We start from the raw sequence: 7,492 nt of genomic DNA on the forward strand, positions 1-7,492 counted from the left end.
ATATAAGATGATTATTTTTGGACCCTCATCCATATCTCAATCCCAAAAAATATTTAGACAACCATCCATATCTCAAGGCCCAAGCTTTGATGACAACCTTTCTCATGCGATTGCTGCAAGCAAACACCAAATTCTTCAAATTTGAAACTCAAATTGGTTCCATTCTTGCATATGAGATTTTCACGGTCCAAATCTCATAAACTTGTCACTCATAGAAATTTGGACTCTTAACATCTTTAACAAACATAGAAACTTGAAGGATGATAAGATTTGGATACTCATCTAGAACTCGAATCCATACCAAATATAATAAGTTTTACAAATTTGAAACCCAAGCCTCAAAGCTTACCCTCTCATGGGTTTGTTGCAACCAAATAACAAATTATCCTTTTGTTAATTTTGTCCATGGATCTTGCACTAGTTATGTTTGATTGACCATTTTACAAAACTTATCTCAAATCCCCTTCACAAATACATAAAGATCAAGGATGAGCCTTGAACATTGTCTAAATCTCAACCCCAAGGATCATCCATGCTTGAACATGAGATTTGGAGGATTGTCCAAATCCCATAGTATTGCCACTAATAGATTTAGGACACTTAAAAATCTCTACAAAGTATAGAAACCTAGGGGATGAGAATATCTAAAACTAAGTTAGCTAAACTAGTTAAATATGATATCTCAAGGGGGTCACTTAATTATTATGTGACTATCATGTGAGTTAGTAGAAGGGGTTATTATATCTTATTTTTTCTCACATTTTCACATACAAAAGGGTCCCGTAAAATGGAATAAAAAAAAGTTTACAGATTGAATAGGAAAAGGGTGTATTTTATTTGTCAAAAATTCAAAGATAAGGAGTTTTAGAAATATTCCTTGAACGCACGTGATATACACAATTTTAAACATAGTGATCCCCCCTGGAGTATGAGATGTAGTATCCATTGGGGCTTTCATACACCTAGAAATGCTTAGTTGCATTACATGATTTGACACCTGATATTTATAAATGAGAACCATTATCAAAGAATGTAGTGATTGAGCTAGTAGAAGAGTTTGGAATAATGAAATACATGCTCTTTTCTAGATGAATTTATGCCATACAATCCAAAGAAAAAGTGAATTTTAGAAGGAAAAGCTTAACACATATAGGTACTAGATTCTTGGGGGTCAATACTCAATCATGGCTACAAAGATCTTCACAAGCATAGATGACCTTGACATGCAAAATCAATTTAGCAAAAGAATTTGGCAGGACTTGTGGATGATTGACCACCACAATCTTGTGTCAAGATATCTAGATTGGTAAATCTAGAAAATCAATGCGTGTTGAAGAAAGAATCAGCTCTAGAGCAGTTTAAGCATGTGAGAATTAGGTAGTGGTAGAGCTTTAAATCTCCAAGGGATTGGAAATAAAGCTTCCAATAGCAATTAGGATGTAAGTATATTTTCAACTTTGGTATGTTACTTCTTCTTAGTAGTGTGATTTCTTCAATGTTTTTGTGCTCTTGTGCAATTAATGATAGACATTAATTGATAAAATATATTCTCATACATACCCATAGCCATGTATGTACCATCTCAAATTTATATTTATCCTATTGTATTAGTGGATATGTTTTCCATTAGAATTGGATGCCTATCTATTGTTTTCCCTCTCCTAGTCTTTGTGATATCTGAACAATCATCTATTAAACATCATGACCATGTTGCTAGATAAGGAAAGGTGCGCATGCATGTAGAGTTGGCATGACGCATTGAAATATAATTTTCCATACATTATTTTCTCTACCTTGGATTTTATGAGAGTTTAATAGCCATCCAAAACTCAAGAACACTAATTGGAGAATAAAAATTGCTCACTACTCTCAAATTTTTTGAGTGTATTTCTTTTGTCTAATTTTTTTTTACATTAAAAAAAAGTCCACAGATTAGAAGTTTACAAGATATTCTTCATTAACTTTTGTGGGTTTTAGTGCCATATTGACATGAGAAAGACACAATCCATACACAAAAGTAAATTGTGAATACATAAAAAAGTAATAATTTTAATGTGACTTAAAAAATAAATTTGTCATCTTCAATGGTAAATATGCATCTTGAGTCAACAAGATATCTTGAGAGTTACCTTCCCATCCATTGTTGGCTCTCCCCTGGCCTACATGAGATTTGGATGGCCTTCCAAAAGTCAAGAACAATAATTGAAGAATGAAAATTATTGCACTCATTTTCAAATGTATTTCTTTGATTTGATTCTAGCATGCTAAATTTTTTAATTGCAAACAAGTTGAAAAGAACTATGTATTTAATATAAGGATACAATCTATACACAAAAGCAAATTGTGCCCTATATAAGAAAAACCACTATTTGAGCTAAACAAAGTAACATATAGGACTTCCAAGGAAAGTCCCACCAAACTCTAAATCAAAAGACCTTACTATGGTATATTTTGCCACACAATTAAGATACAAAGGAAAAACACTTCAACATTATGATTATGTTGCAAATAATTACTTGAAACATCTTAGGTGTTATAATATCTCATAGTTCCAAGGCTATCTATTTTCTATCTTACATGCAATGTTTATTGTTTTCAATGACAAATCTCTATTCAAAGGTTCGTATTTGTGTAATAACATATTGGGAATTGATGTTGTATCTGGGAATACTTCAAGTGATTTGTATGTTAACAAAGGACATAGTCACATGGTTACATGACTTTGCTCTTTCTCCTTTGTTTGGTCTGCATCTAGGTGTTTATCAACACCATCAATCATATATGAGAATATTATGCTCCTTAGTTTCTGGATTGTAATACACTTAATAACTATTTAGTCATTGCCTCAAGATATCCACACATGGAGAATAAACCTAGAAGACCTTTTTCTCAAAGTGAAAAAATCATAGGATTTTTTGTTATAAAATTCACATGTATAGAGTATAGCATATGAGTTCAAAATAAGGGATATTTTCCTTATTGGATTAAATTTTTAAAAAGGGATTTTAAGTTAAAATTTGAGAAAAATCCATTAAGTTTTAAGAAAAGGAATCTATTTTATTGCTCTATAGCATGTAAGTAAAGGGTTTTTCCTAATATCCTTTGAATGCATGTGATATAGATGATTTTATATAAGTGAACCCCTCAAAACTAAAACAAAGAATAAACCAGAAGAACTTTTCTCAACTTACAAACATCAAATAAATTTTGATTGTGAAAATCAAATGTATAGTGTCATTGGGAATACCTCAAGAGATTCATATGTTGCCATTAGGGAGGTTATGGTTTCATGGCTCAATGACTTTGTGCTTGATTCCTTGTTTAATTCACATCTTGATGTTTATCAACACCATCAATTAGGTATGAGCATGATGTCCTATTTTTCTATTGGAATCACAATGGACATAATTAGATATTCATCCATTGCCTCCCTCAAAGTGTAAATCATAGACACTTGATAGAGAAGTCCTTCTCCTCAACTTGCCAAAAATAAGAAAATTTGTCATTATGAAAATCATAAGTTCTAAAGTGGGAATTGGGATTTTCCCATTTTATCTAGTATGGTGTTATTGGGTGCCTATGCACCCCATGCCCAAATATATGAGATCATCCTCATCATCTGTCCTATAGCCCCGTTCCGTGAGGCCTTTAATAAACCTCAACAAGCAAAAGTGAAATTTTTTATCGGCTGCGTTGACATGCTTGAGGAAATCCACTGGCAACCACGCTGTGTCAGATCCCTCAAAGATTATGGCATATTCTTCCATGTGCTACGCCATGTAGTCGAGAAAGATTTAGAATGCCTCTACATGAAGGTTGGTAGTGTCCTGCATGTCAATTGTCCCCTCGAACACACTGAGTAGTTCATGTGCTCGATCCGCAAGTCCTACCTTTTCTAATTGTGTGAGAAATGCATTAGTAGATGTTGCCATGGGTTTGTTCGCGAAGAAGATGTGAAGAAAGCTTAGAGCTAGAGTTTTGTGAATGTGAGAAATGAAGTTTAAAACGTAGAAAGTCACTTATATACCCAAAGTCACTTTTAAAAAGGCACTTAAAATTAACGTCAAAATAGCTTCAAACTATAATTTTAGACAAAATCACGTGACAAATCATTGAAAGACACCAATATTGAAAACATTTGTGCTCCACATCAAAGAAATCACACGTTTCAATCAAAAGCTTGAACAAGTTGAGAATAAACAAGTATGCACAAAAACGAGATTCAAAACACTGTATGTATTAATGTGAGAAAAATCCCTTCTTTCAGTTACAAGATTTTACAAAAATACATCACAAAAACGGAATGTTCTCACTCAGAAAGCTCTTCTCTTTTCTAGAGCAAACAACCTTTTCATTGATTACAAAGAGATATTACTTGATCAAGGTATATTTGAGATTAAGATACTCGCGAAGGTGACCAAGGTACCAGTCATCATTCACTACAATTTGGTGCACTGCATTGTTATGGAGGCGTATTTGTAGGTCAACTGATTCTCTAATAGCAGCATTAGAGTCTAGTGCCTCCCATTCTCCCATCACCAGCTTCGATCTTTTATAGGAAAAGACCATTGACTAGCTTTGCTTCGCAATATGGTATCTGAACACGACACTATCATCAACTACAGAGCACACTATTCTATCTCCCTAGTGGTTGACCACCTTAGTCTCGCATCCAGCTGCAAGGAATTTGTTGATCGCACTTCCCCCTTTGCAAGTCCACATTTTTGGTGTCCTGTGAACACTCTGAAGTCAAAAGATAAACACAAACACATGAAGAGACATAAACCATGTTATCGTGGCTTTGTGGGAACCATAGATTCACTTCATTGTTGCTGCTTGCACATTCACCTTGATTCTCCTTTTGGTTGCTGCAATCAAGGCATTGTTTGGCTTAGGCCATTCCAAACTATCCAAGGTCGGCGAGTGAACCGGAGAAAGATTACCATACCCATTTTGCCTAGGTGTGACATAAGTATGATTATTAAAAAAAGGTCATGTGATGCAAGCTCAGGGGATGGACAACCAACATAGAGCAACTTGCCAAGCTCAGTGTGGATGGCCTCAAAAGTTCCTATGAAGGACTCTATTGGCTCCCACTCTACAAAATTGGACGGAAAAACATCTACAAACATGAACAAGCAATGAAAATCTTACAGCCATCAAAATCAACGTACAAGGAAAAAATACTAAGTAGACAACCTAAAAACTTGAAAGAGAAGTAAAATTACAGTTTGCAAAAAAACCTCAATGGAGCCACTGCTGTCTCTAGCTTCAATTATGAAGCAACATACACATGTTGCACCTTTGCAATCCTCTTGCCATCTTGTGTTTTCTTGAACGTGATTCTTCCATTCCAATGGTGTGCTTGAGAATCCATGTGTCTCCTTGAGACTTTGTGTGCACCTCTTGAGTTGGGTTGCATTGTCATCCACATCATTCGTTTGAACTCCATCATCACCCAATATCCACTATTGTCTTGTACATTGCTGCATGAAATGGAGTCAATGACACCCCTAGGTCATCGAGTACCTGGTGATTCCATGGGGAATAGTGGCACAAACTACAAACAAACACTTCTGATTAGACATTGCACATCCATGTTCTCAGCTGTATAAAGATCAAGATTCTTGATGGTACACAAAGACAAAGGATTCCACTTACCGCTATACTGCTCCACCTGCTTGTTGGCATAATGGGGAAGATAATGTTGCAAAGCTTGAGAGGGAAGTAGATCCTCTCTAGAGAGCTTAATAGAGAAGGAGCAGGAAACCTGTTGAGGAAAGAAAGAGGGATGATCTAGCAGAAGGATATGTTGCAGATCTTCAGCTTTACATAGAGGTGTTTAGTGAGGCTCATGAAGAAATGGAGAACTTAAACTTGAGGATAATGCTACAAGCTTGAGGAGAATACAGTAAGCTTGAGGAGGGAAACAAGGTTCAAACTTATGCTGCAGAACTTTTGGGAGGGAAACTGAAAAGAAGTAAAGAGAAGCAACTTGCAAGGTGAAGAGAGATGGTACAGTAGAGAGAGAGGGAGGAATGATCATCACGTATTTGGAGGGATCCCCTTTTAGGAGAGAGAGGGGAGAACCCAACAGTCACTAGAGCGAGAAAGGATTGGTTTTTACTCAACTACTTAGAAAAAAGTTTAAATTTTGAATTTATAAGATATTTTCTTTTTATATTTTATAAAAGAGTACAAGTTTGACCACTTACCTTTAAGCCCTACCATACCCACCATTTCAATCCACATGGCATCCACTCATTTGCCCCTTCCATAATCTCCTTTTTAATCCCATGGCAAATAAAGAGGGCCCCTTAGACCCAATTTACTTAGACCCCATTCCCTTCCTAATGTAGGGTAAGACACTATATCAAACATGCCATAGCTTGGGAAAATTTGACAAACAGGAAGAACTAGAACCATATTAGCTAGAGAAAGACACTATCAAACATGCAATAGCTTGGAAGCTAGATAGAGACTACATAAGAGAGCATGCCACAACCGTTTTTTTTGGAAAAATCAAAGATGCTTAGGGTATCCTTATTGAGCTACACTTAGTGTCTGCACATGTCTACATGCATAGGGGAGTGCACACAATTTATCAAAGGTGTAGAATTGCAAAATGTTTTAATATCATAATACTAAACTGTTACACTTATCATATATTTTTTCTGCATAAGCTGAATGTCCATGTGCACTTGATGATGTACATGAAATTTTAAGTGATTTGGAGTACCAAAATTTTGCGAAAAGCCCTAAAACAAAATGGAAAACTCTAAATTGGCTTCCCTTGTGATCAGGTCACTTAGCAAACAAAATTTGTTTGGATTGAATGAAAATTAAGGCCGAAATTTGGATTTATAGCCCTAAAATTGGCCTCCCTACGATTGACGGTGACTTTGTCATTCAAAGATGGTATTTAACTTGTTAAAAATAGTTAGAAGGGCATGTAAGAGACATCGGTGATGTGAAACCCTTAAACGTGAAGAATATTTAGTATCATGATACTAAACGTTTTTGCGATACACACTCCCCATGGTGTCATTGAAAGCCCTTTGATGTGTTAGAGAGGAGAAAAAGTTTTCAAGCATGCTTCTAATGCACATTTGAGAAAGTCTCATGAAGATTAAGAAAATAGATAAAGTGAGATTGGCTGAAAGGAATCCATGTAAAAAGTTCTATCTTATGGACTCATACACTACAAGAGGCTATTCATATTAGCGACGCTCACACAGCGACGCTCAAAAAAAATTTTCCCGGCGTCGCTATGAGCGTCGCAAATTTCTTTGTAAATTTGCGATGCTCATAGCGACGCCGGCTGGGCTAAAAAAATAACCGAGCGCGCCCAAAAACTCAGATCTCAGATCTGAGTTTTTCGGCACCCTCAAACAAGGAGCAGGTAACGCTCTTCCTCTCTCTCTCTCTCTCTCTCTCTCTCTCTCTCTTTCTTCTCCACACACACACACACACACACACACACACACACACA

This window comes from Adiantum capillus-veneris, chromosome 27 (assembly GCF_014529385.1).
Source record: "Adiantum capillus-veneris isolate H3 chromosome 27, ASM1452938v2, whole genome shotgun sequence".
NCBI classification, from domain to species: Eukaryota; Viridiplantae; Streptophyta; class Polypodiopsida; order Polypodiales; family Pteridaceae; genus Adiantum; species Adiantum capillus-veneris.